The sequence below is a fragment of the Nycticebus coucang genome, chromosome X (genome assembly GCF_027406575.1).
Source record: "Nycticebus coucang isolate mNycCou1 chromosome X, mNycCou1.pri, whole genome shotgun sequence".
Lineage (NCBI taxonomy): Eukaryota > Metazoa > Chordata > Mammalia > Primates > Lorisidae > Nycticebus > Nycticebus coucang.
The window spans coordinates 134,413,401-134,436,804 of record NC_069804.1 but is presented as its reverse complement, the minus strand read 5'-3'; the positions used below and the strand labels follow the sequence as shown (position 1 = coordinate 134,436,804).

The following is a 23,404-nucleotide window of genomic DNA, read 5'->3' as shown; positions in this document are numbered from 1 at the left end:
CAGCCATAAAAAGATGATGACATTATATCTTTTGTATTAACCTGGATGGAACTGAAACACATTCTTCTTAGTAAAGTATCACAAGAATGGGAAAGCAAATATCCAATGTACTCCATATTAACATGAATCCAGTAGATGATCTAATTCATGCCCACATAGGAGAAAAACTTATTTCAATTCAAGTTGGAGGGAGGGGGAAGGAGGAGGAAGAAAGATTGGTGTGCTCCCACTTAATGGGCACAATGTAAAGGAATATGGCACACCTCTTAGGTGTGGGACACAACTACAAGAAGAACTATACTTACCAAATGCAACTATTGTAACCTAGTTGTTTGTACCCTCACATTAACCTGAAGTAAGATAAAGTTTTTAAAAAGTGGATGTTGTTATAAAAAGACAAAATTAAGACGGGATCCTTGTAGTGATAGAGCTATTTTATTTTGACTATATCAACATCAATATTCTGATGTGGTACTGTACTATAATTATATAACATACTAGCACTGGAAGAAACTAGGTAAAGGGTATGTAGGAAGTGTCTGTATTACTTCTTACAACTGCCTGAAAATCTATAGTTATGTGAAATTAAAAAGCTTAATTTAAAAAACTACAATCTTGTGGATACCTATAAAACCCTACGAAAAATAATTGTTATACAAATACCAAAGGGTTAAGATATTGCAACTTCATTGCAACTGCATTATCAATGGGGAAAAGATAAGCACCATGTTAAAAAACTGAACAAAGGACAGAAACAGGGAATTAATTTATTTTCTCTTTTCTCTCTCTCTCTCTCTCTCTCTCTCTCTCTTTCGCTCTCTCTCCCCCCCACACACACACACAAATATTACTAATCAATAAATAATTTGAAGAGAATTCGATCTTACTGCTAATCAAGGAAATGTGAATAAAGATGATGATGATGTTATTTTCACCTTTAAGGCACCAAAGCTTAACAAACAAACATATAGGTTAACATAAAAAATATTCAACACTACAGAGAAATGTACAACAATAATAGCTCATATGTATTGAGTGCTTATTACATGCCAGGCAAGGTTATAAGTATTTTACCTATATTAACTTAAGCACTGAGAGTTTAAAGTAACTTGCTCAAGGTCATAGAATTAGTAAATGGCAATACCAAGTCTCAAAAATTTATTTATTTATTGTTTGTTTGTTTTTTGCAGTTTTTGGCCAGGGCTGGGTTTGAACCCACCACCTCTGGCATATGGGGCCGGCGCCTTACTCCTCTGAGCCACAGGCGCCGCCTATTTATTGTTTTTTTTTTTTAATAACAGAAATGCATTATTTGTAACATCAAAAAAATCCATTTGTACACAATTAAAATGATGCCCAACAGTGCCCTCTGAAGGTAGTAACCAAATATTCTAGCATCGTAATTATTCCAATGCTCCATTTCACTTCTTATGTCCTACAATGTCATACCAACCAATTGAAATTGGCATTATCCCTACTACAAATTATAAAGAAGTTATTTCTATATCATCTATAATACTGAAAATGCTTTTTCCTTTCTGGTTATTTTTAAAGCCCCTGAAATCATAACCATGAATATCAAATGTAATACATGTATTACAAAGTAAAATGTATTAACATCTCACTCAGTGTATTTTCCAAATTCTAAAATACCTGAGGCCTCTATAATAAAATCAAGTTTATATGGCTTATAAACCAGAACTCTTTATTAACTGCATTTTGTTTTTATTAAATCCTAATTATTTGGAAACTGGTAACCCATGTACGATGTCTCTGCTAGTCAAGATATTTTTGCAAGGACATGCCATTCTCCATCCATGCTGTATAACTAAGTTATTATTACCTTATTATAATATTCTCTAAAATTTTAAAACACTATTCTAAATATATTCTTTCCTATTCTATTGATAAATAGATAAATTTCATTTCAGAAGCTTTCTTTCTAAAAAGGAAAAAAGTATCAATAGATAATGAACAAGAAATGCTTGTGTTTAACAACTGAACAAAACATTGCAGTGTAACTCTATTATTACTATATGCCAATTTTTCCAGATTACTGGTTATCAAAAGTTTATGGCTTTTTCCATGATGTACATTGATTGGTTCTAAATCTAAAACTACAAACCAGAAGGGGCACTTTGCATTTAATTTCTACCACATTCATCAGAACACTGACCTCCAACAAAAGAAGTGACCACATTCAGATCTGAGGCTATCAAATAAGAATCTCAAAATCTGCTTTGAATACGGTGCTTCTCTTTTAGAGTGCAGAGTTCAAACCTTCCCTGTGGACTGTCTGCCAAAGTTGAAAGGAGCAATTGGTTGTGTACAATTGTTCTACTAGATGCCTGAGCAGCAAGAGTGAGAGGGGTAATCCTGCCAATGCTGCTGGTTGAGCTGCATTTCCCAGGGATTCAATGTTGAAACTGGTGCTCCCTGTCTGAGGTGTGCTTCCACGGATGAATCAGAAGACTGAGTAGCAGAGGTGGTAGCAGAGCCAAAAACAAAAGGAGCAGATGCTTATCATCAAGCGTGATGGAGACAATGACCGTTACAACATTAGTAAGGGTGCTGATACCCATCCTAAAAGGCCCTGTAATCACACTGTGTAGAAGCACTATTGCCCAAGTTAAACTATGGTGCATTTATTCTAAACAGAAAAAGGAAAAAAATCAGCATAATATTTCTCTGATGTTAAATGGTAGATACATAACACATCTCCTATAAAATTAAGTTTCACATATGTACCATTTATAAGATTTTGTCCTGTAGATTATTTCATCTCAATATGGAAAGAAAGATAATCAGATATTAATATAGAAATACATGTACACTGCTCCATATGTCTCTTTTTTCCCCATATTTCTCTTCATCAATAAAGTTTACCTAATTTGATCAACTTTAAAGGGGGATAATATTTTAAAATATTTTTAGGGGAGAAAGAGTAGTTCAGAAAATTTTGTTTTCAGTACAGCCAAAAGGACTTACACTTCTTCTTTCTATCAGTCCAGCAGTTTATTAAACAACGTAAGTTTTTTTAGACGTCGAATCACAAAGTCAAACAAGAAGCATTTCTTTTAATAGATTTTCTAGAAATTTTTAAATGTATTTTGTGACCCATGACAAAATGTTTCAATATTTAAATTACACATCCTACAAAAGATTGATTAGCACTTAATTATAAGGAATTAGCTAAATTTAATAGGATAGAGGAAAATTCGAGAGGGAATACCCTAGCTTTCATGAGGCTGTCAGGTGCTACACTAAAAGACATGGATCCAAATGGATTTACCTACGAAGGCATTGTACAAGTTTCCATCTCCTTTAAAATCCTGAGATGTAGGAGAGAAAACTATATAATTCCAATTAGAGTAAAGATCTCTGTAGAGAAAGACACTTATTAATCAAACAGCCTAATTTCAAGATGATATATGTTTAAAATTCAGTGAGTACTATTCCCATGGCTCACAAAAAATGAAGGGAGATGACAGATCAAAATTCAATGTGCCTTGTGCCTCAAATCTGGGATGGCTTCAATTTATTAAACTATTTGGGGAAGCAGTAGCATAATTCCAAATAGTTGATTTAGAAACACCATGCCATTTCTTTACTCAGTCCATGCTCTATATTTAATGTTTATCTTTAAGAGACAATTACCTTTGTAGTCACTAAAAAAAAATCAGAAACTGTATTGCTCTTACTCTAAAGAGCTCCACTTTTACTGGAGCAGGAGTTGATATAACTGCTGTTCCAAAGCTGAATTCTGTAAATCTTTGTAGCTAGAACTGGATTACTGAATGAGAACAGGCCAATGGAAAAATGAAGGTATACTTCCAACTGGTTGGAACAGAGTCCGAAAGCTTCCTATGCTAAATGCAGAGAAAGTAAACTGTTGTTGAAGTGGCAGATGTTGTCTCTGCAGAGTCAAACGTGAGCCCACCTGTAGGGGTACTAGTTACTCCAAAATTAAACCTGTTCATGACTCCAAATCCTAATAGGTGATAAAAGAATGTAAGAAAAAGAAAACATTTAGAGATCTCAACAAGATCTCCAAGTGAAGATGGTGGATAAAAGAAGCCACACTGGGAATCCCTTGTACTTCAGACTCCTAGAAGTACCATTTAAAAATAGCTGAATAAAAACATTTCTGAAAAATATAAAGCAAAGTTTTTCCAGAAAGAAAGACAATTTTCCAATTATCACATGAAGAGGGATTTCATATTTATGTACAGAAGCTGAAGCTGCTTAGTCCAAGGGGATAACTTGAATGAGATATATGCCTTCACTGCTGGAAATATGCTGGATTGTGGGTACAATTTAAGGCCACAGGGTAAGACCACAGGCTCCTGAATCAGCAAAGGCCTAGTGAAGCTTAAATCTGGGAAGCATCTACCGGAAAACGCAAAAGATAAGGGAGGCATGCAGAAACCCCAAGCTGGTACAGAAGATATACACAGATGGCTCAAATTCAATTAACCTTTGTAGCATTTAAACTTCAAGCTAAGATGTGACCATAAAAAAATGGTTAGGAATTGATGAAACCTTCTGGGTCCAGACACCTTGCCCATGACATCACTCCAACAGGGACATCTCCACTTCCTAGGTCACAAAAGGTCAAACAATAACTCAGAGACAGAATTAAAAAACATCTAAGTAAGTCATCTTTTGACCTCAAAAATGAGTGAATTCTCACCAAAAGAATTAGAGATAATAGAGCAATCTGAATACTACATTAAAAACATGTGTTCAGTGTGTTCAAAGAGCTCAAGAAAGAAATAGCATCTATAAAAAAATGAAAAAGAACCAAGAAGAAATCCTAAAAGTGGACATCAGTATTAGAAATAAAAAGGCCCAAGAGACAAATTTAAATAATAGACTAGACACAGTTGAAGAGGAAAAAAATCAGTGAATTGGAAGAAAGAATAGATGAAATATGCCAGAACCACAGGGCAGATAAAGGGATGGGAAAGGAGAGAGAAATTAAGAGATAAGGAGAAAGAGAAGTGCCAATATACGTGCATATCTGGAAGAAATATAGGAGGAAAAAAAAGACAATATTCAAAGGGTAAACGAACCCTCAGATTAAAAAGACCACCATGTGCAAGCAGATAACCCGTTCCCACCAGCACACACACAAACACCTTTCCATACAATATATTGAAACCCTAAAATATTAAGTATAGAGAAAAAATTCTAAAAGTTGCCAAGAGAGAAAAAACAAAAACAAAACAGACTTACCAAATAAGCAGTAGCAACCAGATTGACAGCAGGCTCTTCATTAACAATATTAGAAGACAGTTATTGGAAAAAAATCTTAAAGAGTTAAGAGAACATCATTGTGAACTTATAATTCTATCCCAGTCAAGATTAATAAAATGGGATCAGTTTTTACACATATTTCTGAATGGCACCATTCACTGTAGCCAAGAGTATCATTACTTTATGCACCACTAAGAAAGCAAGGGGGGAAACACTTGTTTGTAATAATTTCTTTGCATCACTGATTATTATTATTATTATTGTTATTTTTATTATTTTTTTTTTTTTTGCAGTTTTTGGCCGGGGTCAGGTTTGAACCTGCCACCTCTGGTATATGGAGCTAGTGCCCTACTCCTTTGAGCCACAGGCGCCACCCAGTATCACTTAATTTTTTAAAACTTTTTGAAAGAGCTCCTTTCATTTAGACATAGATTTTAATTAAACATGCATACATAAAACAAAAAAGCACAAGCAAAGTAACTTGGTTAAGGTATCTCTAAAATTCACAGTCAGAATCCAATTTTCAAGTCAGGTATCTATGTCTTCTGTGCCACCAGGAGCACCGTTGAGGCAGCATTTCTTAAAAGAACTCATAAGAGAACTAAAAGCTATTTCTGCTATGCTCTTAAGCTGGCCTTGCAAATATGTAGACTAGCTTCCTTTTGTCTCCATTTTAGTGTATCAAGAACTAAATCTGATTTACCATCTCCTCCATTCTCTCCCCACAACCTCTGGTTGTCTCAGGTACCCATTATGAAAGTTTTTAAAATTCAGTTTAGTATGAGGGTACAGATGATTCAGTTACATTGTGTTTGTTAGCTAAAATCCAAGTTGCAGTTGTAATCCTCACCGAGGAGGTGTGCCAAGTACCCTTACATTGTGACTGTTAGGTGAGCAATCCCTCTTCCTCCTCCCCTCTGTCCTCCTTTCCTTCACTTTCCTTCACTTGGTATTTAATTGTGTTTTTCTCTTGTGTGGGTATTTGTTCATCTACTGGCTTCATATTATTATTATATTGGATACATGCTTTTCTATTATGAAAGTTTGGATACAAGAGATACCACAGATTTTGGTATTACCTGAGCATGTAGGAACAACTATCATAGCGCAACTGCCAACTGGCCAAAAAAGACATCATCCAACTGTTAGAATCATTTCCATTTCAGAGATGTTAAAATATGAAAAAATGAAACTTTTAAAATTGACCAGATATAGTATCTTGAATGCTGTCAGTGTCATGGGTATAAGGGAAAACCTTCCCAAGAGTAACTCTGAAGAACAATATTTATGACATGTTGACTTTTAAGTCATATATATATATATAGCTTAAAACTTTTTAAATGTGCACTGCAAATAGTGATCTCAAGTATAATAACTCCATAGTGGAAGGCACAGAGAGGCACTCTGAGAAGAGTAGGAACACTTGTTATATTTAGAAAAACTCATTGTTAGGCCGGTGGTTGGTGGCTCATGCCTGTAATCCTAGCACTCTGGGAGTCTGAGGAGGGTGGATCGCTTGAACTCAGGGGTTCTTGAGTGGCCTGAGCCAGAATGAGACCCTGGCTGTTGTGGTGAGCATCTGTAGTCTGAGCTATTTGAGAAGCTGAGGCAAAAGGATCTCTTGACTCCAAGAATTTGAGGGTGCTGTGAGCTATGAAGCCCCAGCACTTTACAAAATGAGTCTGTCTCACCAAAACAAAACAAAACAAAACAAACTCATTGTTGTCAAACCATGGATAGAAATAAACAAACATTTTCTGGCTCATTGCCCGTAGCACAGTGGTTATGGCTTGGCTCATTGCCCGTAGCACAGTGGTTATGGCTCCAGCCACATACACCAAGGCTGGTATGTTCGAACTCAGCCCAGGCCAGCTAAACAACAATGACAACTACAACAAAAAATAGCCGGGTGCTGTGGCAGGAGCCTATAGTCCCAGATACTTTGGAGGCTAAGACAAGAGAACGGCTTAAGCCCTAGAGTTTGAGGTTGCTGTGAGCTGTGACGCCATAGCACTCTACGAAGGGTGCCAAAGTGAGACTGTGTCTCAAAAAAAGAAAAAAAAAAAAAGATTCAGATTCCCTGAAATTAACATTTTCAGATTTGGGTATTGTCAACAATGCCACATTGCAGGCCAAAAGAAAGTTTTCTGGTAGCCATCAAAAGGTGAAATTTTTTCCTCTGATCTTGCATTTATAGAATTTCCATTTTTGGGAAGTTATGTATCTTCCTATTGAATGTAGCATGTACCTTAACATTTTTTCTGCCTCAGAAATGTAATAAAACAAAAAAATGACTTTTTGGACTAAAAGTGCCTTTTGTTACCAACAATTTTGAACTAAAGATCCTCTCTCTTCCATCACATTTAGATCTTAAATCTTTTATATCCTTTACTTTTTTATTTTTTAAATCTATTTTGCTTCACCAGTTTCTGAAAAAGGTGTTTTAAAAAGCCTCTTCTTACAATATTATGAATTGTTAGTTTTGCTTTATAATCCCATTGCTTTTTCTTTTATTTATTTCAACAATACATTGTTAGGAGTCTATATAGACATTATATAATGTCTAGGGTTGATACTCTCTTGGTAGATTTCCTTCCATCAGTGTAAAGTGTCTATTACTAAATTGCCATAGCCATATGGCACTGCGGATGCATCACCATTTTTCTTTTGGGTAGTATTTGCCTCTCCTTGTTTTCAACCTTTATGTGTGAACTTAAGTGTGATTTTTGTAAACAGAATAGCTGAAAAAAAATTAAATCCACTGTAACAGTCTCTTAATATTTAAGCTTTAACTTATTTACATTTATTGTGACTATTACTGATATAACTGGATTTTTCTATGCTCTAACTTTGTGGGTTTTTTTTTCTCATGCTAGATGTAGCCTTTATTTTTCTGCATATTTGGATGGAATTTTCTTCTTTTGGAATTTTCTATATTCCCTTAATTTTTCTCAGGCTTGGAAATTATATATTCTACTTATACAAACTTATATGTGATCTTGAATTCTTTCTTTTAATGCTAACTTAAATTCATGTTTCTTAAGCAAAGCCTAAGCTAATCATTATTTCTCATTCTTTTTTAACAAACAGAACCTTAGCGCACTAATTTAGAATCCCTATGAATATCACTATTTTATTTTAAAAAATGGAAAACAGGTCTATACTCTCAACCATATAAATCAGCAAGAATAATCTATTGCTGGGGCAGTGCCTGTGGCTCAAAGGGGTAGGGTGCCAGCCCCATATGCCGGAGGTGGTGGGTTCAAACCCAGCCCCGGCCAAAAACTGCAAAAAAAAAAAAAAAAGAATAATCTATTGCTGCCTTGTTGAGTCCCTCCAGCAACCTCTCTTCCTCTAGGTGACCACTTCTTATCCACATAGTCTAACTATATGAACTTGAAATTGACAAAACTACAACTGGCCCACGCTTACAGTTCTATCATGAGTATCTCAATGCAAGCACAAATATTCAAAGAAAGAAATATGAGATGGTAAAGGCCTTCTTCAGAAAACCCACTAGGTCTAAAGAAATTATTATCTAAAGAAAAGCTACTGGAAAGAGGCAGATATTCCCTTGCTTGTCAGTCCAATCTAAATGGAGTTTACTGAATTAATTAAACAATTTCAGAGAAAGAAAACAAGTGAATGAGTGCTGATGCCTACCAGACTATTCTAGTCACTCAAATGCATTGAAGCCTCAGTTTCTTCACTTTTAAAATTCTGGTGCTTCCCTAAGTGAGTAATCAAAATATTTTTGTTAAATTAGTTCACAAAGGACTTTCTGCATATATCATTTTATCAAATTTAATTTTATGTGTAAAGTACTATGAGAAAGCTTTCCAAAATATAATGCTGGTGTTCTTCTTGCTGTCAGTGAAGGATCAGCAAATCAAAGACAATTGTGGAGCACTCTCAGCTGACCCAGAGAGTGAACATAAACCGGATTTCAAATTATAATTTAAAAAAATTACTATGCCTCTATCTTATGTATCAGGATGAAAATTATCTGCTCTGTGTATTACCTACCGTCATTTATTGATGCGGGGAGGGTTCTGGGTAGTAGGAAACCTAATCTAGGATTAATAAATAATGGTAGGTCATTTCAGGGCACACCACTTTACCACTTGAGTTCTTCAGTCTCCTATGTAATAAAGAAGAGAAAAGATAAAAAGAAGCATTTATTGAATCTGAAATCATTTATTTTTAATTACCTAACGACAAACCAAAAAGGTATTTTGATCTCTACTCTATAACCAAGGAAACTGGGGCTGTGAGATACAAACTTTTCTAAGGTCAAGCAACTTAGTGAATGAAGTAACTGGACAAAATACTTCTATTTAATACTAGCTTAAGCAACACATCATTAGGAATATTAATCTACTGTGTCTCAAGTAGCAGAAACAAGATAAGTTTAAGCCTAGGTATCACAGCACAATGTTTAGGGACTTCTTCTCACAAAGTATAAATGATTTGGGGAAGGGAATCATTCACACTACTATTCCCATACATTACTTTGGGAAATGAATGTCAAGAGGTGACTCACACAGAAGCTCAACCATGTCATTTATTAAAAATTATTCCTGCTTTCTTGGAAGCAAATAGACTATACCTCCTTAGAAGCAACATTTCCCCTAAGCTGCCTAGTTACTTGACAGTCATTAAGTTCCATGAATGCACTCCACCTTCTCAATAACATCATGACTAAGAGATTTGGCCTGAAAATTCATACAATGTGATTAGTCATGTTATAAAATCATTCCTATAAATAGCAATCTCTGACAATACACATGGTACTTTAACATATCATTAATTAGAGAGGCAGCGAAGCAAAGGAAAAGTACAAATACACTGAAGAAACCCCTTGTTCCACCAAGATATAGAGCCTTCCATAAAAAGTAGTAAAGAAGAAAGGAGAAAATCTAAGCCTTAAAATATAGTAAGAACCTGATTTGCCACTGATAGTTATTGAGGGAGGCAGAGTACTGCAAGATGGGCCCTCTTTGCAGCACTTGGGTTTCCATTGGTAGGGGAGGGCTCAGAGATAGCCCAACCAGCGTCCTGGTAGAGGAAAGGGCTGTATCTTGGATATTGGGGGAGAGGCAGTAGTCCCAAAGCAAGGTTTTTTTTTTGTTTTTTTTTACTATGAACATATAGATAAAAAGGCTTTTTATCTCACAACCAAGCACATTCCGCAGCACCAGATTGGTTTATTGATGCTAGTGCATCCAAAATCCCAAGGATCAGCAGGTTATGCTATCATCAAAGGATTTCATAATGACTTAGAATGTCACACACACACACACACACGTCACCACAGGACAGTTGAAGCTGCCTATCCCTCCCTTACCACTTCTCTTTTTTTTTTTTTTTTTTTCTCACCACTTCTCAACAAGCACAATTTATTGCTTTACTGTGTGTTCTCACACTAGCCACCAACACGGAAATCAACATATATACAGATTCCAGATATGCCTACAACATCTTACACTCACATGCCCAGCTCTAGATTGAAAGAGGGCTCTTAACTTCCGACTTCCCTATACTTAATGCCAAACTAATTTTAGTCCTTTTAGAGGCCACCCTCTTACCCAAAAAGGTAGCCTTCACCCACTGTGAATGCCACCAAACTGAACAAGGATATATTTCTTCAACTAATAGGAAAGTAGACAAAAGGGCAAAAGAAGTAGCTGCTGGCCACTCCCTCTACCTGCTTCCCTTATTTCATCACTATTCTCAACAAGAGCATACCTCCTCTTTAGGAGCAACATTTCACTACCCCTACTGATACCGAAATGGAAAACTTCTACTTCCAGACACAGGGAAAAGCAAGTTTTTAGAAGACATCCATAATATAGTACATTGCAGCCCTTTTCCCCTTCAACAATTCTTACAGACACACATCCAACTCACCCCCAACGTGTATCACCTTTTACAAGAAATCGCAATATCATAGCTTATCCATCAGAAAATCACCCCTCAGACTAACCTACACCCCCTCCCAATTTCCCAACTCATCAGATCAGAGGGCAGCTTCCCAGAGAAGATTAGCAGACAGACTTCACTCACACGTTGGCAGTTAGAAAATTCAAATTCCTCCCCCTCTGGTCCACCAACATCCCACCCTTCTCCAGTAACATCTCCACCAGGGAATTCTCATACTGCTCAGGACCAGGACAAGAGTCCAATCTCATCCACCTCTAACTCAAAAGTTTTTGGGCCCCCAACAGCAATATCACAACAGATCTGTCACTGGATCATCACAGAAAATTCCACCCAATGCTTTTATGACAATAGCACTTTAGCCATCCTCTCTGAAGTCCCATATGTACCCCTTCTCCCAGCCCCTAGTTTAGGACCTTCAGGTGCAGATACACTAGGCTTTAGTCTCCACATTGGAGGAAACCCAGTTCATGTCCTACACAGATTAAAAGGAGTAGGGCACCAGCCCCATATGCCAGAGGCGGTGGGTTCAAACCCAGCTCTGGCCAAAAACTGCAAAAAAACCCCCCAAAACAAACCAAAAAAAACACTTTTTTTTTTTTTTGGAGGCAGAGTCTCATCTTGTCACGCTCGGTAGAGTGCCATGGTGTCACAGCTCACAGCTACCTCCAGTTCTTGGGCTTAAGGTGATTCTCTTGCCTCAGCCTCCCAAGTAGCTGGGACTACGGGCGCCCGCTCCAAGGCCCGACTATTTTTTGTTGCAGTTTGGCCAAGGCCAGGTTTGAACCCGCCACCCTCGGTATATGGGGCCGGCACCCTACTCACTGAGCCACAGGCACCGCCCAATTAAAACACTTTTCATCCAACTGGCTCCTTGCATTGACTATTCAGAAGGAGCCTTTTACATTTGTGGACAATCAGCTTATACCCGTTTGCCCACAAATTGGACTGGCACCTGCGCATTAGATTACCTCTCTCCAACCATTAATTTCACTACCCTGACACCCTCATCCCTATCCCCATCATCACACACACAAGGTCAAAAAGGGCAATATAACTTATCCCCCTGGGCAGTGCCCTAAGGCAGTCAGGAATGGGAGTCACTGGCCTTGGAGTCTCCTTAGCTGAACTTCCAAAACTCTAAAAAGAACTTGCTGCTAGCCTAAAGGAAATTTAAAATCAGCTGAAAAAATCTCCAATACCAAGATGACTCTCTAGCAGCATGTAGTCTACCAGAACTAGTGCAGCTTAGACTTGCTTACCACCAGCTCACAGAGGCCTCTGTGCCCTACTCCAGGAACAGTGCTGTTTTTTCATCAATAACTCAGGGCTAGTCAGAGCTAGTTAGGGACAGGGTTACCAGGCTCCAAAAACAAGCAGAACATCTACTAACCAAAAATTTCCCCTCACCATACTCATCTCTTTATCAATAGTTAGCTGCTTTTCTAGTACTCCTAACACTTGCTTTTTTGTTTGCCCTTTTATTTGCCCCCATCTAATAAATCTCTTTCAGCACTTCTTGAACAAGCACATCACCACCATTTCCTGAGCCACCACTCTAGAGCAAGTAGCCTCTGCCCCCCTCCTTCATGACCTCAGGAAAAAGCAATATTCCCTTAAACAGAAGGCAGCCAGGACAAAATCATCATCCCCAAACTTTACCAAGAATTAGAGCTGGGAATGAGGGAGGCAGACTACTGCAAGATGGGACTCACTGCTGGGTCCTCTTCACAGAACACAGGTTTTCATTCATAGGAGAAGGCTGTATCTCGGAAGTCAGCCAACCATCCTGGAAGTCAGCCAACCAGCCCCCTTGTAGGGGAAGGGCTGTATCTCAGACATCAGCCCAACCAGCCCCTTTGCAAAGGAGGGCCCTTCCTCGGAGATCAGCCCTGCTAGGCCCCAGAAGGCAAAAAAAAAAAAAAAAAACTCCAAATGTGTTTTCCCACCTTAACCAGCTAAACCCTCCCCCCAAACGAACCTTCCCACCTTAGCATCCTAAACTCCGTCCCAAATGGGCTTTTCTGCCTTAGCAAGCTAAACTCTGCCCTAAGTCTGCCCCAAACAGGTTTTCCCCCACCTAAAAAGGCTATATGAGCAGACAGACTGAAAAGCAAACTGCTTTTGACCCAGGTCAAAGGCCCCTCCCAGGTTTATCTGAATAAACCTGTCCTGGTCATTGAGCTCCACTTTCTTTGTCTGTTCTTTCTTTATCCCTCTCTGTGCTTCTCAACTCTGAAAGTAAAAACTAAATTACTAATGTCTTTTTCTAAATGTTTCAGCTCCCAGAAAGAAATGGATTGGGAGAGGTAAAATTAGCAGAGGCATTTTGAAGCAAACAGGGAGGATCAAACTTCAAATGGTGATCATTTCATTTTATGACAAAACAAAATATAGGGCTTCTGAAAATAATACATTAGTTTTGAGTCATATTAAACATCTTAATCAGCAGGGCTTCTGAAAATGGTGCACTGGTTTTGAGTTCACATCAAACATCTTTAGTATAACTTACGGATTATCTTTCATATGAAGTCCTCTCCCCCTTCATACTAGGACTTCTCAAAGCAGTAAGGTCAGAATCTAATTTTAAGATCTAAATGAAGTTTTCTAAAGGTTCCCAAATTAAGATCAATTCTCCAAACATTAAAAGTGTGATATTGCAGAAGACTTTATGTAAATCATCATGAAACAGGTCTCATTTTCATTCAATGACTTTAGCAGTTAAAAAATCAGAAAAGGAAAAACCAGGTGTGGGACCAAAGAGGGTGATGACAGAAGAACTCAAGAGAGGAATAATCTTGGAGAAGTTGAGAAGAACCCAAAGGAGGGGAGGGTGTGTGTGTGTGTGGTCTCAGGGGAAGTTGGGCATAGAGAGCAGGAGGAGGTGTGGCTGTGTGTAAAGGGGTGAAGGGACCCAAGAGAGGGCAGAGAGAGTATAGAGAAGAACAGGAGTATATAGTGGGGAGAGAAAGGAAAGAGAGTAAAACATTTGACAGAGCTAGGTTAAGGAACCAAGCTACAAAGAATATTTAATGCAAAAGATAGCCTCAAAGGTATATCCACATTTGGAAAAATCTTCCCCAAAACACTGGAGAAATAGACCACAAAAATAAATGGAGAATTCTGAAGCATGGTATTCATAAAAACCTTTTACAAGGATGTGAGTAATAGTTGTCATTTTAAAATGTCAAAAACTATCAATTTACAAGGAAAATAGATCTGGCTAATATAATTGCACTAACATCTATTTTTTTAAAAAAAAGTTTGATTTTTTCCAAGGCTTCACTCCACAGTAAGACAATCAAACATATGCTCTTGAAAAATAGGCATAATTCTTATATTTATAATGTTCATTTTCTTATGGTAAAATAAACACAACAAAATTTATCATTTTAACCATTTTTAAGTATACAATTCAGTGGTATTGATTCAACTGTCACCAGTATCTATGTACAATTTTTTTTCATTATCCCGAACAGAAAGTCTATAAGAGCCGAACATTAACTTCCCATTCCTCCCCTCCTCCAGGCCCAAGTAACCTCTATTTCACTTTCTGTCTCTATGAATTTCCCTATTCTAGGTACCTCCTATAAGTAAAATCATACAATACTTATGATTTATATGAATCATATCTGTGTACTTAAAACAACCTCAATGTCAACAACAGAAGAATGGAGATTGTAAAAAGTCCCGTAGGCCAGCCAACTGCCGTGGAGCTCCTCCGTGTGCCGGATCATGCGCTGGAACTTGCTCCAGAGCATGCGCAGGAGCTCGGGAGCATTCGCAGGAGTGTGGGAGCATGCGTGGGAGCATGCGCAGAAGTATGCGCGGGAAACATGTGCCGGAGCATGCGCAGGAGCATATGCCTGAGCATGCGCAGGAGTATCCGCGGGAACATGTGCCAGATCATACATGGGAGCATGCGCGGGAGCATGCGCACAGAAGCATATGTGGGAGGATGCGCGGGAGCATGTGCCGGAGCATGCGCAGGAGTATGCGCGGGAACATGTGTCGGATCACACATCAGATCACACATGGGAGCATGCGCACAGAAGCATGCGTGGGAGGATGTGCAGGAGTATGCGCAGGAGCATGCGCACAGGAGCCACACACTGTGCTTGCTGCAAGGTGGTGGGCCTGCCGCGCTGAGAGCTGTTGGTGGTCCTGAGAGCTGTTGGTGGTCCTGTTCCCCACACATCCAAGTTGGGAGTGATTGGGCTCATCGGGCCACCACGTGGCAGGGAGACACCTCCAAGCAGCCTGCAGACCCGTTTCGTGTTGGGCCCTGAACTCGGTGTTTTGGAGGGGACGCTTGAGCCAGGTGAGAGAAGGCCGGAGAGCACGTGGGGTGCGAGGGGGGCTTGCGCCTGGCTGGGCAGCATGAATCAGCAACTGCCGGCAAGTAAATTGCCCAGCCTGCTTGTGGACCAGGCTGAGGAGCCTGTGCAGTGCCAGGACCTCATGAACAGGGAGAGCCTGTCTCCATCAAAAGGAGGCACTAATTTACAAGATAATATACAAAGTGTTCCCATGGAAGAAGCTGTAAAAGCTAAAAGACCTCGTTTGGATGTATCACTGGCTCATATTACTAAAAAATTTATGGATCTTATCAAAGCTTCTCCTGGGGGTATTCTCGACTTAAACAAGGCTGCAGCAGAACTGCAAATACGAAAAAGAAGATTGTATGATATCACTAATGTCTTAGATGGAATCCACCTTGTTGAAAAAATATCTAAGAACCATGTTCGGTGGATAGGATCTGATTTTAGTGATTCTGCAGCAGAATCCCAACAAAAGAAGTTACAGGAAGAACTTTCTGACTTAACAGCAATGGAAAACACTTTGGATGAGTTAATTAGTAGTTGTGCTCAGGATTTGTGTGACTTTATAGAAGACAAAGAAAACGAGAGGCTAACATATGTAACACCTGCAGATATTAATAGCATTGGAGGCTTAGATGACCAGACAGTTTTTGCAATTAAAGCTCCACCAGACACCACACTGGATATTCTAGAACCCAAAGAAAACTGTATCTCAGCATACTTAAAGAGCACCAATGGACCTATTGATGCCTACGTGTGTGAAATGGAACAGGATGGTCAGGAAATGCCTGAAGGTGTCACCTCTTCACCTGAGAACAGATATCCAGAACATCCTGAGGAAGAACAAAATCCTCAGAAAAGTGAAGAAGTGATTGAACTGGACTGATAGCATTTCAGAATTCATGCATTGGGTTTTTGGGAGAACATCCTAAATGTATGGATTTTGCATCAATCTGATTCTCAGCAATAATTCATCGCTGCAGTTTTCTCCTTCTCCATTAGCAGCAACATTAATGCTGGTAGTATCTTTGAGTAGTTCTTAGATTTATGCTTTCTACATTTAAAAACAACTTTTTATAATTATTCACTGCTTTTTGTCATGAAATGGACATCCTGACATCCAGACAACTTCATCACAAAAGAATATTACAAAAACAGAGGGTTGGGCCTGAGATGGACAGTTCTTCATGGATTTGGCCCTTTTCCTCAAGGATTATATTGCGTATCTCAAATTGCCTTAACCCGGTATGTTTGAGTTAATTGGTGGACATTGGTTAGATGTACATATGGATCTAAATGTGATGTCTTTTTGTATGTCTGGATAATGTTTAGACTACTTGGGAAATATGTGTAAGTGACACTTTTCACCATTATATAGTCAAAGTAATGTATATGTGAAAAGTAACGGATTCTCTGATTTTCTTGGTATTGACAACTTCTTAGAATCCTCTGATTCTAAGTGACACTTTTCAGCATTATAAAGTCAAAGTAATGTATATGTGGAAAGTAACAAATTCTCTCATTTCCTTGGTATTGATAACTTCTTTTTTTTATTAAATCATAGCCGTATACATTAATGCATTTATGGGGTACAATGTGCTGGTTTTATCTACAATTTGGAATGATAACATCAAACTGGTTAACATAGCCTTCACCTCTCTTTCTTAATTATTATGTTAAGACATTTATACTGTACACTTAATAGATTTGCCATGTACCCTTGTAAAATGCACCATATCCTCTGATAAAGGTTAAAAGAGAGTTTTTTCCAAAATTCTACATGTAGAAATAGTAATTGTGCTATACATTTATGTTTACAGATTTAATTAAAATAGTTTAATATGGTTACCCAATGCTGAAATTGGAATCATATACATCTTTACTTTACACAATCTACAGAATTAATGTGCCCTAGCAGACTGGTGGGATGCACCAAGGCTTTGGAGGCAAGTATAGAGATGTCATCAAGTAATAATTTGAGCCATGAATGCAATTCATTGTAAGCCATGAATGCAATCATGGTGAAATTTTGTAACTACTATAAGGTTTTTGTGAGCAAATTCTTATAATAAGAATGGTAAGCAGCCTTACTTTTCAATCGGAGGAGTTCTACTTACCATAATTTGTGTCCTGCCCTCTCTCCAGCTCTAGTCCCACATTTCCATCTACCTAGCTAGCTATTTTTACCTCATTAATTCATTTAGCACTCTGTGCCTCAATTTACTCTGTAGTTTACCACTAGACCGAGCTCCTTGAGGGACTTTGTCATAGTCATTGTTATATCCCAGTGCCTTGTACCATGTTTGAACAATAAAAAGTGCTTAATAAATACTTGAACAAAAAAAAAAGGAGTGTACAATGGAATACTATGTGGAAATAAAAATAACTTTACATTTAAAAAGTGTTGACCAACAAAAGTTACAGAAGAGTAGACGCAGCATACTATTTATGTAAATGTTGCCAACACAAAAAACAGTATTATAAATCATTATAACCTAATTTCAGTGGATTTATAAACACAGATCAGAAAAAGTGTATATACCAACTTTGGAAAAGCAATTATCTCTGGAATGGGAAAGAAGTAAGACTGGGAAAGGATACAGAGAGGTAATTGTAATGTTTTAGTTCTTAAAGAAAAATCAACATCTAAAAAAATGGCAAAATTTTAACAATTGTATCTTTGGTATGTACATGGATGAGGGGCTATAATAGTCTATTTTTCTGTTTGAAACAGAGGAACAAATTAATGTTTTAGAATAACAGAAAGTAAAAAACAATGTTTGCTTTGAAGGAGATGTACTAAAATAGACCCAGTTATAGATTTAGTCTTCTAGTTAACCTAATTGGCTTTTTTATAAAGAAGTTTTTAATTACAAATAATACACATTCATATAATCTTTGAAAAGATATTCATAAAGAAAGCTAATCAGTGTAAGTGTTACTACAGCATTTGAACTTGCTTGAACCTGCTATGAATCATACTTTTTTTACATAAATCATTTTGAAAATATACTTAGTAAAACAAAATACACTCAGGCTGGTCCAGGTGCAGTGGTGTTTACAACTAATTGATAACAACCAGTTGCAGATTTCTTTGTTCCTTCTCTGTTCCCACTGCTTCACTTGACTAGCTGTAAAAAAACACATTCAACCTGACTCCTATCTATAAAAGACACAGCAGTGACACAGTTGGTCACTGCTGCTCTAGCACATAGAAACCTCAATGGTCAAATCCATTCATCCAAGTGGGGCAAAAATTCCCAGCTCAGATCCAGACCCTGGCCTACCTTTTAGGCTTCTTCTTGAACCCAATGTCATAAAAGACAAAAGATGTATAAATGATTTTAAATAACCAAGACTTTACAGCATTATTTTTATAACATGCAATAACTGGAAATAAACCTTTGTTATTGCTTTAGTTAGTCTAAGTAAATTACAGTCAACATACTCTATGGAATATTAAACTGCTGTTAAAAATGCAAAATGTAAAGGCTATCACAACATAAAAAATTCCCTCAAACAATATTAAAATAACAAAAAAGTGTAAACAAGGATCATAATCAGGTAAAAACAATGGATATATGTATAAAGATAGAAGGGGAACAGAACTATCAGTTATAGTAGTAGAACTGAGTGAGAATTTTCATCTTTAATTTTTTTCAATGCTGCTTTAATAAATTAACCAGTGTTTTAAATTGTTAACTTTATATACTATATAAAAGCTAAACTATATCCCTTTTCATAGATATAAACCCACAGAAACTTTGGGTGTTATTTTTTAATCTTTTACATATCTTGTTTCATTACTTGAAAAACAAACTTGCACTCAAACTCAGTCGCCTCTGCTCTGGGATTGGCTAGTCAGGGGAGCTCTCTTTCTGTTCAATTTCTTTCTGCCTCTAGATCCCACTTGCTATCAAGGCAGAATGGACAAGAATATTAGACTCAATAAAGTGATTCTGTTCTCTTGAGATCCATTCACTGACAGCAGGGCCCTCTCTAATCTTCATGTTCCTCAGTCTCTTAAATGTCTATATTTTTAACATTCTCCACAGAAGCCAAGTGCTTAAAGATTCATCTAAGATCCTGGACCCATCCTCTACCTCCTAAATCTGGGGAAAATAGTGCTTAGCATTGGGGCAGGCAAAACCCTTGAAGAGGCAATTGTATCTGTAAAGATAAATAACATTTAGCACTCTGGGAGGCTGAAGCAGGTGGATCACTTGAGCTCACAAGTTCGAGACCAGCCTGAACAAGAGTGAGACTAAAAAATGGGGTGGGGAGAAGGGGAGAGCAGAGAGAGGGAAGGAGGGAGGGAGGTGGGGAAAGAGGAGAGCAGAGAGAGGGAAGGAGGGAGGGGGTAGGGAAAAGGGAGAGCAGAGGGAAGGAGGGAGGGAGGTGGGGGAAAGGGAGAGCAGAGAGAGATGGAAGGAGGGAGGGGGTGGGGGGACGGTATGTGACACACCTTTTGGGGGTGGGACACAATTATAAGAGGGACTGTACCTAACAAATGCAATCAGTGTAACCGGGTTTGTACCCTCAACGAATCCCCAACAACAACAACAAAAAAAAAAAAATGAAAAGGGCAGCTCCTGTTGCTCAGGGGGTAGGGCACAAGCCCCATATACCGAGGGTGGCAGGTTCAAACTCGGCCCCGGCCAAACTGCAACAAAAAAATAGCCAGACGTTGTGGCAGGTACCTGGAGTCCCAGCTACTCGGGAGGCTGAAGCAAGAGAATCGCCTAAGCCCAGGAGTTGGAGGTTGCTGTGAGCTGTGACGCTACAGCACTCTACTGAGAGCGACAAAGTGAGACTCTGTCTCTAAAAAAAAAAGAAAAAAAATGAGATGCTGTGAACTATGATGCCGCAGCACTCTACCAAGGGTGACAAAGTGAGACTCTTGTCTAAAAAAAAAAAAAAGGAAAAAAGATAAATAACATTTGTTCCCAAGAAGAAAATATATTCATTGAACACCTGTGTATCTGGCACTGTCCCAAGCTCTTGATACATGCTATATCACATACCTTCCTAGGTCCCACCACAGAGCCATAAAACCAATTTCTGGAGTGAAGGCAATCTACATTTTAAATAAATTTTCTAAGTGCACATACAAGTTTGAAAACTAAAGGTCTAGTGACAATTCATTAGGGGGTTGTGGTGTATATTTTAAACAATATAATGGAAAGTATGAAAAGTACACTTCAGGTAGCAAGTACTGTTTCTGCAAAATGGTTGTCAGGTATATATTGTGTATGTGTGTACTGGGTCACAATATAAAATTGGTTTTACTGCAAGTCACAGTAAAAGTCTGAAAAACAGTGGTTGAGCATTACAGATTTAGAATAATGCACAATGAGGCAGAATTTAAAATAAAAACAAGAAAACAGAGATGGCATAATATACATAATTTAAGTATCTGGAGAATTAACAAAACATTTAAACTCTGATCATCCACAGCAATAAGGGGAATTGGTGGAAAGGCCAATAAATAACATTGCTTTAGCCAATGACTTAAATATACTATCCCCATTTTTTTGTTGTTGTTTAGTGTGAATAGTAACAAGTTAGAATTGAAAACTTACTCAAACTTCACTATCCTCTCTGCCAGATGGATGGAAAAAAAGCATGGTAACAGGGAGAAAGTAGGCAGAATAATAGTTCATTCATAATCGAATACCAATTCCTGAATAACTAAAAGTTAACTATTCATTAAAACCATCCCATCTCCTCTTGCTTACCACACTCAACTAATGTATGTGGGGTCCTACCATTGATCATCGCTAATCTGTCCCAAATATTTGAAATATTTATTATGCCATCCTTTCCCTCCCGCCCCCCGCCCCTTTGTTTAAAACCAAACCACAGAATTCATGGGAAACTAGAACCACAATTCTACCTCTACGCGAAATGAAGAAACCCAGATTCCCTAGCAGTGGCAAGCCGGCGGAGAGCCTGCGTTTGTCCACTCCAAGGCGGGAAAAGCAGGACACTGGCCTCGCGATTCTCTCTGGAGTGGGAGCGACGGGGAACTCCAGTCCGTGCACAGAGGAGCCCAGCGGCTCCCCCTAGCTAGGCTTAGGGCTTGGAAGGCTTGCAGCTGAGAATAAAAAGCGCTATTTTCTCTCTTTCTCTCTTCTTCGTCGTCGTCGTCTTCGTCTTCTCTCTCTCTCTTACACACACACACACACACACACACACACACACGGGGGCATGCAGAACAGGGAAAGAAGTATATCGAGTTTCTGTCGCGGGGCGGAGGACAGTTGGGAGAAGGGGACCAGGGGCGGGGATGGCGAGAAGAGCGTGTGGAAAGACACAGTAAAACCTCCTGAATACCTGGGCCTCGGACCCTACCCTTCCACCTCCGCCACACCGGACCGCTGAGTGATGGGATCCTCAGATCTGAAATTCCCGAGCGGAAAAAGCGTTAAAAGGGAGGGAAGCCTGCTGACCATCCCATCAAACTAAAACCTTGCGAACTTACCTTGGGCGCCGCTTGCTGTCGGGGTCCCAAAGTAAATGAGCAGGCCTCCTTTACTTCGTAGCCGCCAGAAAGGTGTGCCTGAACCTATTCGAGCCGTGAAGAACCCGTCACTTCAGAGGGCAGGTTCTCGCTCTAGAAAGGTTAACCGAGACAGAAGCTTAAATGGGGTCGACCTAGTTAACTAGAAAGGGCAGCCACTGACCCTGACCTGGACACACTTGGATTGGTTGATTCTGGTATGGCTGCAAAGGAGACTCTTCTATGATTGGTCAGGAAAGTCAAGCGGGAACCTGGAGACTGGGCGGGGGGAAACAAAGTTGTTACCCTGGCAACAGGGAGACGCGGACCTCGCCTCGGTCTGTTTTTGGAGCCTGTCCAGAGACCCGAAAACTGAGCAAGGTGAGGAAACCCTAACCTCAGAAGGGGGAGAGACGGGGTCCTCACCTGTCCTGGCTATCAGAGAAACTGGGGAAACTCTAAACGAAAGCTATCCCCCCCCAAAAAAGCCACAAGTTGCACAAGGTAGAGAAGACCTGTTCACTAAATCCTGCTGTGGTAGAGGCTACAAGCGGGACGCTGCTTTAACAAACTTGATCTCTCAGGATGTGAGAGCTGGGGTAGCATACAAGGGATGGGTGCTGACTGTCAGAAGGCCAAAATGAACATCTAAAGGTTCCCCAACTGTCTCCTCGCCCAACTGTCACACAGTTACTGGGTCTCCCTTCCCTTTAAAAATGACTCATTTGAGAGTGTAAACTATGGGCGCTCCAAGTTGGAGCAGCAGTTTCTATCTGTACCTTCTGCTTTATATTTGGAGGCAGGGTTGATCCTGGACTACCACGCCTCGGTTAGCAGGGGTGAGAGGAGGGGTGTAAAAACACTGTTCAGGTTGAAAAAATGGTCCTTGCCACTGTATACGTGAACAATGTCCTTGTGTGACAACTCAAATGCTGTGGCCTGAGGGTTCCGACCAACCTTAGGCAGATCAGCACGTTGTGTGCCCGGGTGTAGAGTGCAGAGACTACTTGTACCTACAAAACCTGTTACTCGCCAACGGCTGATTGAGAAAGTATGTTATTTGACTGTGCCTCTCAAAACGTGAGGAACTGTGTCAAAAAAAAAAATTAAATTTGAGTTAAGAGAGAAGCAAGTTTCATCAGAGGTAGGAGTCGTTTCTCCCAAAAGTTTCCTCTTGTGATACAGATTCACAACAGAAACTATTTCCTAAAGAAACGAAGAAAATGGGACTTAGGGAGAAAATTTCACAGTACCAAAAGAAAATTTGCCACCTCGACTCCTTTTTAAAATAGATGTGGAGTATGAGGTTGTGATAGAAACAAGAACAATCAACAAGTGTATTAAGTTTGCCTGAAATGTACTATACAGCCTTTGAAACTCA

General features: G+C 39.0%; 1 protein-coding gene across 1 annotated transcript in view; it reads right to left on the bottom strand.

Annotated features, from left to right (window-relative positions):
• Positions 1 to 22,136, bottom strand: part of NUP62CL (nucleoporin 62 C-terminal like) — a 76,022-nt gene extending 53,886 nt beyond the window's left edge. The window contains exon 1 of the mRNA XM_053579649.1: positions 22,006 to 22,136. The gene's annotated coding sequence lies outside the window, so the exon portion shown is untranslated. The remainder of the gene's footprint in view (positions 1 to 22,005) is intronic.
• Between the last annotated feature and the right edge of the window lie 1,268 nt (positions 22,137 to 23,404).